General features: G+C 44.0%; 1 non-coding gene across 1 annotated transcript; it reads right to left on the bottom strand.

The window, feature by feature from the left end:
- Positions 1 to 251: 251 nt before the first annotated feature.
- On the bottom strand, positions 252 to 323 carry TRNAD-AUC. Its single transcript has one exon. It is a non-coding gene; the product is annotated as a tRNA-Asp (tRNA).
- Between the last annotated feature and the right edge of the window lie 10,210 nt (positions 324 to 10,533).

Below are 10,533 nucleotides of genomic sequence, written 5' to 3'. Positions count from 1 at the left end.
TCCAAGTTGCTAAGGATAGCCTGGAAAATACCTGAAAAGGAGCCGAGTGCTCCACCTACTGGCTCAAAATAAGAATACAAACCAATCATATCCTTGTGCAAAAAAATATATTATTCAAAAGTGCTTATCAAAATACATACAAACATACAACATATTCCTTTTTGTTTAAATTTTATTCCATCAGCATTTAATTTGTAGAGCAGATTTCTCTGTCCTGTGGAAACAAAGCAGTTAGAAGCCATCTTGACAATTGCCTTGGCCGGGAATCAAACCCGGGTCAGCTGCTGGATAAGCAGCTATGCTCACCACTGCACCACCAACGCGAGGAATGTCTTTGGAGTGTGGGAGGAAAACCTATATCCCCCTCTTGGGCACACTAAATTCAGCAAAATTACCCGGAGGAAACCCACGCAAGTACAGAGAGAACAAGTTTGCAGGTAGTGTCCTGGTCAGGATTTGAGGCATAAGTGTTAATCACTAGACCTCGTTGCTGCCCATATGTAGCCTCTGTTCTCTAAGGCCCACCCCTGCTAAGCAGGGTATATTAGTTATGTCCACTCAAAGCACTTCAGAGGTGAAGCAGTCATCTTGGGCACACTAAATTCAGCCAAATATTTGTATACAACGTTTGGGGGTTCTAAGTAATTTTCTAGCAAAAAAACATGTTTTTAACGTGTAAACACGAGTCTGAAAAACAGGCTCTGGACTTAAGTGGTTAATGTCTCCATTTAAGAAAGCAGTTTTAACATCTAGGTGTTTCACTTGCATTCCCTTCCCGGCTGCAACGCTGAGGCCGCGTACACACAGTCGTTCCAAACCAATGAGAATGGTCCGACGGGCCATTTCCATCGGTTCACCGCTGAAGTGGCCTGATGGTCTGATGCTGCTCAGCTGTCAAAGTCTGGCCAGTCTGCCAAGTTTTAGAACATTCTTTATCAGTGGAATGTTAAGTCTAAAAATTGAATAATTTTGTCTTTTACATCAAAGGAATATACTTCTGTATGTAAATTAGGAAATTTCTCTCACATGGCATGTGTATACCACAAATGATGCCCCAAAATACATTCTGCTACTCCTCCTGTGTATGGCGATACCACATGTGTGGGACTTTTTCACAGCCTGGCCACATACAGAGGCCCAACATGCAAGGAACACAATCAGGTGTTCTAGGGACACATAGCATGCACATACTAAGAATTACACCCCAAAATACATTCTGCTGAGCAAAGGGTCAGTGAGCTGAGATTACATTTCAATAATAAAAAATGTTTCCCAGTATAGAATTCTCTCCAGATTCTTCCATTATCATTGGATGAAATCCTTACATACCTCCTGCGTGTCTCCGTCTGGGTTTTAGGTGAATACAGGGGCAGATGATGTTTAGAACTGCCCTGAACCCCCGTCTGATACCCTTACACACCCCCCTACGAGGGGCTTTGGGCTGTGTGGGGGGCTAGTTCTCCGATGTTATGGGTGAAACCATTCTTGAGGTCATCATTGGGTCTCCTTTGATGATAAACAGAAGATCCGCTGACTTTGTCGCACTTCTCTCGCTATGAAAACGCGCTATTATAAAATAATAAGCAACGTGTCTCAGAGCAGCAGAAATCACGTCCTTTCCCTACAAGAGAAATTCTGTGAGTGACTGAGTGTCCAAAGATCCAGCCGGAGCTGCTTATATAAGGAGAGGCTCCTCCCACTTGTGACATCATCAAGTCCCTGGGAAGGGGGGTGTCCCTGAATGGTAGTCGGGAAATGTGGTCACCCTAGGGCACTTATGTCTTAAAGTGGCCAAGACAGAAATATAACATCAAAATTGTAATAACTAGCTTCTGCAGTATCTCAAGTTGTGAATGGATTAGCGAGCATCTGTATTTCTTCCTGGGCACTTTCTACATGTTTCTCTTCTTTCTGAAAACAAGCATCCCCACTCTCAGGTTCCTTGTTAGCAGAGGTGAGAGGTCAAGAGTCTGTGATAAGGATTTTATCAGCAGAGTGTACTGCTGGACCCAGCGCCTCAAGGTCGTCCAGTTCTCAGAGTTTAAGATTCCTAACAAAACAACATCCAGGCCTAAGGAGAAGGGTGTGAAGGTGATGGTGTCACTGTGTGCCCCGGGGAAAGGCAGACCAGGCCTGCATCCAAGAAAATGTACAAGAACAATGTTTTCTTTAAATCCAGAGCCACAAGAGTCTATTATGATGAAACCGACTATAGTATAGCTCATTTTAAACTTCTACAGGTTTGTTACTTATTAATTAATCTATATAACACTGACAGTTGGCACAACTTTAAAGGGGTTATAAAGGTTTTTTTTTTTTTTTTTTTTTTTTTTTTTTAAATAGGTTCCTTTAAGCTAGTGCATTGTTGGTTCACTTACCTTTTCCTTTGATTTCTCTTCTAAATGTTTTTTTTCTTTGTCTGAATTTCTCACTTCCTGTTTCTCCTCAGTAAGCTTGCCCCCATCATCCGAGCCGTTCTGGCTGGGGGTTAGTCAGCATGCTCACCCCCTCCCTTGGGACATTTATAAATCTCTGCGGGAGGAAGGAAATCGGCGGGAGTGTCTAATGCCATGCACAGACGGTCATTTTTTGTGATGAAAAAAAACTTCGTTTTTGAAAACGTCATTTAAAATGACCGTGTGTGGGGAAAACGTCATTTTATGTCTTCTGAAAAACGACAAAAAAAAAATTCGAACATGCTTTAATTTTTTGTGTCGTTTTTCAAAACGTCGTTTTTTGTGTCAATTAAAATGATAGGGTGTGGGCAAAACGACGTTTAAAACAACGTTTTTAAACCTGCACATGCTCAGAAGCAAGTTATGAAGCTAGCTTCAATGGAAAAGAGTGCTGAACGTAACCGCGCTTTGCTAGAGCATTTTGAAAAAACGATGGTGTGTAGGCAACGTCGTTTTTGAAAATGAAGTTTCAAAAACGTCGTTTTATTTCATGATTTAAAACGTTGTTTTTTTTCATCACAAAAATACACCGTCTGTACGCGGCATAAGACGCTGTAGCTCTGCCTCCCGTTCCTTGTTAGCCAGAAATAGAAACGAGAACTATACTCGTTCTCGTTATGTGAGAAGGTGAAAAAGCGGCACTGCGCATGTGTGATGCCGCTAAGCCTCGCGGGAAATGTAGTTCCTTTGATGCCATGATGTTTCTTTAGTGAACGCGCTCCGAAACCCGGAAGTTGAGGAGATTATCATGAGAGGGAAGGAGGAAATAGATAAATAGCTTACTTATTTAACAAGTAACTAAATATTTTAAAGCGGAGTTCCGGCCACAATTTCACTTTTTAAATATAAATACCCCTGTAATACACAAGCTTAATGTATTCTAGTAAAGTTGGCCTGTAAACTAAGGTCCGTTTTGTTAGGTTGTTACAGCATTTAGACACTTTATAAAATAGAAATTGACTGGGACCATCTTAAGTGTGGGCATCATGAAGCCAGACTGTATGACTTCCTGGATTTCAGCCTTGCAGATCTCGAACATGCTCAGTGCTGCACAAGCAGTGTCAGATCAGGTTTCAGCACCTGTCACATGATTCTTTGAGACTGGGGAGTGCACAGACTCCTGGAAAGTTACACCCACTACATTCCCATGAGTCTGTGCGGTGTAGGTTAGGAAGCTTAAGCACCTAGGTGCAGGAAGTGGGAAGATTAACTATGCTGCCTAGCAACAACACTTTGAAGGCATCTAAAAAAAAATTTTTTTTTTCGTAAAGGACTAATGACATTTTTTTAAAACTACTGATGTAATGTTATATTTATGGGTGGAACTCCACTTTAAGTAAAAACAACAACTATATATATATATATATATATATATATATATATATATATATATAGCACAGAGATCATATATGGCCTAAAAACCTTTTACCTTTACAACACCTTTAAAGAAGACAATTAATCATGCTAGAACCATCTTATATGTAGCTAATAATTGAATATAGGAGTCCTCAAATGTGCACTTACTAGAGCCAACTTTAATGGCTTTTTGATGAAAAATAATTAAGTTTGTGCTTTCTTCCTATGTCCCCTAAATTCCAATTCTTACCAAATGATGCAAATAAAGGTGGGACCCTGTTAAAGCAATGTACCAGGATCCACTAGCATTTGGTGTGTGTTTACAGGTTTAAGCTGAACTCCAGGCAAACAGCTAAATACACACGATCTGCAAACAGCTGATACCAGCTAATGAATAAATACAGAGCTGCATGAATCAGGAGCCCTATGGCGGCACCTCAGCAGCAGAAGGGAAGAAGATCGTGGAAGATCTAGCACAGGTGTCATGTGCCCCAGAAAGTAGACCATGTGTTTGAAAACTGGTAATACCATGGATCAAATGGCAGAATTGGAAGGTACATGCCTCCAATCAGATTCAGAATTGTAAGCCTACATTCGTGTGAGGGCTGTGTTTGCCCACACCAAATGCACAGGTGCTCCATGTATCTGTGTACGGGCAGTGTCATTCATGTCAACTGAGGCCTTGGCAGAGCCCAGTCTTAAAGTGATACTAAAGTCTCAGTTTTTTTTTCATTTAAAAATAACAAACATGTTATTGTTGTGGTGATTTTGCAGTGGTTTTGCACAGAGCAGCTCAGATCCTCCTCTTCTCGGGTCCCTTGCTGGTGCTCCTGGCCCCTCCTCCTGCCGAGTGCCACCACAGCAAGCAGCTTGCGATGGAGGCCCCCGAGATAAAGCTGCCGTTCTGTTTGTCCATTCAGACACAATGTAGCGGTTTGGCTTCACCCCCTCTCTCTCCTTATTGGCTCACTGACTTTGACTGACAGCAGCGGGAGCCAATGGCACCACGCTGCTGTCTTGGCCAATGAGGAGGGAGAGTCCCAGGTAGTCGAGTCTCTCGTGCAACATCACTGGATTAAGATAGGCTCAAGTAAGCATTAGGGGGGCTGAGGGGGGCTGCTGCACACAGAAGGTTTTAAGATAAAAAAACCTTCTGACTTTACAACCACTTAAGTTGTGTACTAGTGCCACCTAGTACTTGCAAAGCCTCATACACACGATCGGACTTCCATCTGGCTTTTCCGGGATTTTGGTTCGAAGGGCGTTGGCTGTGAACTTTGCATGCATACACACGGCAGAACATTTTCAGCCAACATTCACCAAATCACGTGGTTTTTCAGCTCTTCACCGCCACCCTTTGGGCAACTTCTGCTTTTGTTGTCTGATGTTTAGCATTGGTTCGGAGCATTCGTGTTTGTACTTTGAATTTTAGTCCGATGGACTTGTGTACACACAATCGAATAATCCGACCTAACACATTTGTTGTCGGAAAGTTTGAGAGCATGCACAGCGAACATTTGTTTGTGGAAATTCCAACAACAATTGTCAGATGGAGCATACAGACGGCGGATTGTCTGATAAAACACGTCCGTCGAACCGTTGTTGGAAAATCCGATCGTGTGTATGGGCCTTAAGACTTAAGTGCTGGAGACGTTCTCCAAGCTTTATTATATCACTGAGCAGCCCTAAGCCCTTGTGTGCTTCAGTAATCTGATTTGCTATTACTGGTGTTATTCTAGTTTTGACCCCAATCTGTCTCTGGAATCTGTGATATGTCTGTCAACTGTCTGTCCTCTCAATTGCCCAACTGCTTGTTGCTGTTAGTCTGCCTCAAGTCCTGACCTTTGCCTGTGATACAATAGTGCTTGAAAGTCACCTACCCAGATATCTGCCTAGTTTACAAATTACGGGTTGCGTAGCAGTTTTGAGCGATCTGGAATGCAGTGTTTGCATGGGGTAGTGTTAAATTGTATTCATATGCTGCTTTATTTTCTAATTACAGAATGTCCTGGCTGCTGCATTGAGACTTCATTTATTTCTCTATGCAAGTATGAAAGAATGGAACAAAGCTTTTCAAAGCCTAGACAATTTCTCCTTAAAACGTCTAAAAGCAATGTGCCTTTTACTTGCTTCTCAGTCTGAAGGCCATGTATGTTAACTCTGGGGGTAGACTGGGAAACATTAACCTGGGGGGGGGGGGGGCAAACACAACCAAGTGGCCATTTCATAGTAGCTACAGATTTATGTTCCAATGTCAGTTTCCTGACATTCAGTGACAGGACAACTCAACTGAAAAGGAAGTTGGAGCTGGAAGACTTTCCTATGTTATTGCAGGTGTTTCATCAGATTTGGCGACACCCGTGAGAATTGGTAACGGAAGAGACGTTCCGTCGCCGCCATCTTGCTCCATCCCGCACTCCTCCAAAGTAAGGAAACACTGAGAAGGGGGCAAGCGGACATCTTGTTACACCCACCGTTTTGCATTTCATATTTTTAACAGTAAGGAGCTGCTGGTTTGTTTTGGGTGGCATGTTACCTCATGGCTCCTCCGCCGTCTAGGGGTGTATGGTGAATGTAGCAGTAATGGAATGTCCACGACAGGTGTCTTTTTCTGTGCTCTTTATTACCCAGCCGGGTAAAAACAATAAAACTTGTGGTGATAAAAGAGTTGAAGTAAAAGGAGAAATAGCAGATTCAGGCATAGCAATAGGGAAACAGTCTTGCTTCCAACAACACTTAGTCTTCTTCGCCACTCCAGCCGGAGTGGGTATAGCGTACCTGGACAGACCTCTCTCACTGAACTGGCAGCCAGAGTATTGCTCGGAACTTAGAGGAAAAGTCTCTGCCACAGACCCTCCTTAGGATTGAGGTAGCGGAGGTAATCCTCCTTGATAGACTTTGGCCTGGATCTCCTTCAGGTAGTTTACAGGTTACCGACTGACAGGTGACCAACGTCCAGCCTTTCAGTAATCGGTTCCCTTGATACCCGGTGGATTGTCGAGACCCTATTGGATTGCCAGCCTCTCTTCGCTCTCCTCAGATGGACTCCCCACCGAACTGCTTCCTCTCACTGGGAACACGTTTGGGATTTTCACAGGATTGGGGACCCAGTCGATTACTGGGGCCCAGCCACAGCTTTAAATGTCCCAGAACCAGGAACACCACGTGGCACGTGTACCTCGGCCTGGAAGGCCATTTTGCCGGGGCGCCGTGATGAAGTCACCCTAAAGGTGGGTGCCGTACTCGAAGAAGAAAAGCCCAGACCAATGCAGTCTGTCCCATAAATACCCTCCCCCAGCATGCACAGCGAGGAGAAACCCTCCTGATAGGCTACTGGGGAAAAGCACCCAAACCTTGACTCCACTGCTGCCACCTATGGTCCTGGGGTGGGAACAGAACCCCAGGAACAACAGAATAAGCCCACAGCACAGCCAAGCTGAGACAGAGACCCAATTTGAACAGATTAACTGGATCAGAGCCAATTAACTCTCTGATCCCCCTCTAAATTTAGCAAGGCACCAGTACTTGGAAGTAACCAGGCGCTACAGAGCTTATAAGGTGAAATACAGTATTTAGAAATATGTCTGACTGTTTACATGCGGTGATGCAGGGCAGGTGATGAGAGATGATGTCAGAAAGCTGCTACCCATCAGAATATGCAATCAAAGTGATGTTGCATTGCAGCTATCTTGGTACACCCGCACTCGTCCACAGTAAGCCTAGAGTTAGAAGTCGGCAAGTGGACATCTTTATACACCTACACGGAGTCTTGCTTTTCACAGTTATTTCTAGCAGTAAACTCAGCTTATTTAGTGAGTGAAATATAAATTGAGTTTACTGTTAAAAATAACTGTGAAAATGAATGGGTATATAAAGATGTCCACTTGCCGACTTCTAACTCTAGGCTTACTGTGGATGAGTGCGGGTGTACCAAGATGGTCACGACTCAACGTCACCTCAGTTGCATATTCAGATGAGGAGCAGCTTCCTGACACAGAACACCTGCCAGCTCGCTCAGTCACACAGTAGCCCGTCGGCATGATTGCTCACTCACGGTCTGCTCTCCAGCCTGCCCGTCCGCTCGCTCACCCACTGGTCTGCTCAGTCACCCACTGGCTCACCCGCTCATTATTTTCTCGGGGGGAGCAATTGCCCCGTTGCCCTCTGTGTTTGATCCCACCACCACCACACCAATGTCTATCCTGGGCTGGCCCCCAAAACCCTGAAACATTGTTTAATTAGCTCCTGCTTCATTGCATAAATTCTGTAGTAGGGTATTGAACTGCGAGCAGGAAATAACAGCATAGCACAAGGAAAAAAAGTGACGCATAGAAAACAAGAAAAATAAATGAATATCGAAACGCCTGATTAATAAGATAAGCATACAAAAGTCTTTAAAACTAATCATGACCCCAGTTGTATAGAAATGTGCCTCAATAACCACAAACACACACACACGCACACACACACACACACACACACACACACACACACGTGTATGTTCATCGTATTACATCTTTGGGGTAGGTCAGACCCCATGTCCCTTTAGTCAGCAAACACCTCCAGCTAATACGATACATTTCCCATGGTAGTGACATTCTGTCCAACAACATGGCTGCCTGCAGTTTTGTGGGAAACAGACTGGAAACAATAATATACAGTAGCAAGCCAAGAATTCCCTCCAAGGACTAATGCTTTCAGCAAACTGTTGAGACGTAATAACATATTAACAGGTTTATTTAAAGTTGATCTGTCAACAAGATGTAATTAGTGTTGTACTTTTTTTTCTAAAATAAAGCAAATGTTCAACAGAATGTGCCAAAATACCGTCAAGTTTTTGTGTGCAATTTTTCAAGGAAACAGGTGTGAGAGCAAATGTGCGTGTCTATGGATGTGTTTGTGTACCTTAAGAATTTTGTGTATATGTGTATGGCCAACTCTACAATTCTTGGTGTCCATGGACAGTCCAGCAGATGATTGGGCATGTTTTTTTGGGGTACCTTTGTGCAAACCAAGGATAGAAAGAGGAGAACAGTGGTTGTGGCCAAATCAAGTTTACAGTGGAGGGAGGGTAATGGTCAGTGTGTCCTCCAGTACAATCCCCTTCAGGTCAGACTATCCAGGTCAATTTGTCCCCCCAGTATAATTTCCCCTGTTTAGTCTATCACTCAGTACAATCCTCCCTCCCAGGTAAGTCTGTCCTCCAGTATAACCCCCCCCCCCAGGTAAATCTGTCCCCCAGTATAACCCCCCAGGTCAATCTGTCCCCCAGTATAATCCTCCTACCAGGTCAGTCTGTCCCCCAGCATAATCCCCCCCAGGTCAGTCTGTCCCCCAGTACAATCTGCCCTCCTCAGGTCAGTCTGCCCCTGGTATAAACCTTCCCCCTCCTCCAGATCAGTCTGTTTGTCCCCCGGAATAATCCCCCCCCCCCAGGTCAGTCTGTCCCCCAGTTTAATCCCCCCATTCCAGGTCAGTCTGGTTTTATGCTGTAGTTTGTCCCATGTGAATGAGGCCTTACTATGCTTTTTTTTTTTTACAATGTAATTTTATGGGGGGGGGGTGTCTTTGGTGAAACATCAGGGGTGTAAACATACCCCTGATGTCTTTTTTAAAGTAATGAAAGGGATGTTGGACTATTAAAAACCCACAGTATCCCTTTAACTTCAACACTTTCATATTTTAATAGTGTGTACCTTTAAAATAGGCAAAGCTCAGACTTTGAAACACTAGGAATGGTAGCTTGCCACAGGCATTAAAGCTGGTTAAGTCTGGAGACAAATAACTGCCAAAAATGGAGAGAAGTAAATAAATTCTAGGAAATACCAGGATATGAGAGACTCGCCCTTTACCACTTACAAACCGGACTAACACCAAGAGTTCAATGACCTTTAAAATATAAAAATGTAAAGAATCTTCCTTTCGTCCTAGAGAAGCAAGAATTGTGCCAAATCCTGGAACTTAATTGCATTAAGGTGAAAAAACATCCGACGATTAGTGCACCCCCAGCCCCCCCCCCCTTACTTACCTGAGCCCTGGAAAGTCCCGCGTCGTGAACGCGCTCGATTGTTTTCCGGGCTTCTCGGCTATCCTCAGCTCTTCATTGGATAGATTGATAGCAGCGCAGCCATTGGCTTGCGCTGCTCTCAATCAAATCCAGTGACCCGTTGCGCCGGGTGCAGGGCTGAGTGATACACTCGGCGGCTATAGCCGTCGATTGTCTAACACAGGAGCATGCCCGCAAGCTAACCCCCTCGGGAAAGAGCTTCTCAAAGGGGATTAGCTCTTGCGGGGAGGAGCCACGATAGCCACCGTGGCACCCCAAAAGAGGACGTTCGGGGCCACTCTGTACAAAACGAACTGCACAGTGGAGGTAAGTAAGGCATGTTTGTTTGTTTTTTTAAATAAAAGACAAACCCATAGTATCCCTTTAACTGCAACACTTTCATATTTTAGTAGTGTGTACCTTTAAATAGGCAAAGCTCAGACTTTGAAACACTAGGAATGGTAGCTTGCCACAGGCATTAAAGCTGGTTAAGTCTGGAGACAAATAACTGCCAAAAATGGAGAGAAGTAAATAAATTCCCGGAAATACCAGGATATAAGAGACTCGCCCTTTACCACTTACAAACCGGACAAACACCAAGAGTTCAATGACCTTTAGAATATGAAAATGTAAAGAACCTTCCTTTCGTCCTAGAGAAGCAAGAATTGTGCCAAA

Source organism: Rana temporaria, chromosome 3, assembly GCF_905171775.1.
Source record: "Rana temporaria chromosome 3, aRanTem1.1, whole genome shotgun sequence".
Lineage (NCBI taxonomy): Eukaryota > Metazoa > Chordata > Amphibia > Anura > Ranidae > Rana > Rana temporaria.
Note: the sequence above shows the minus strand (reverse complement) of the source record. Positions and strands in the feature narration are given on the sequence as shown.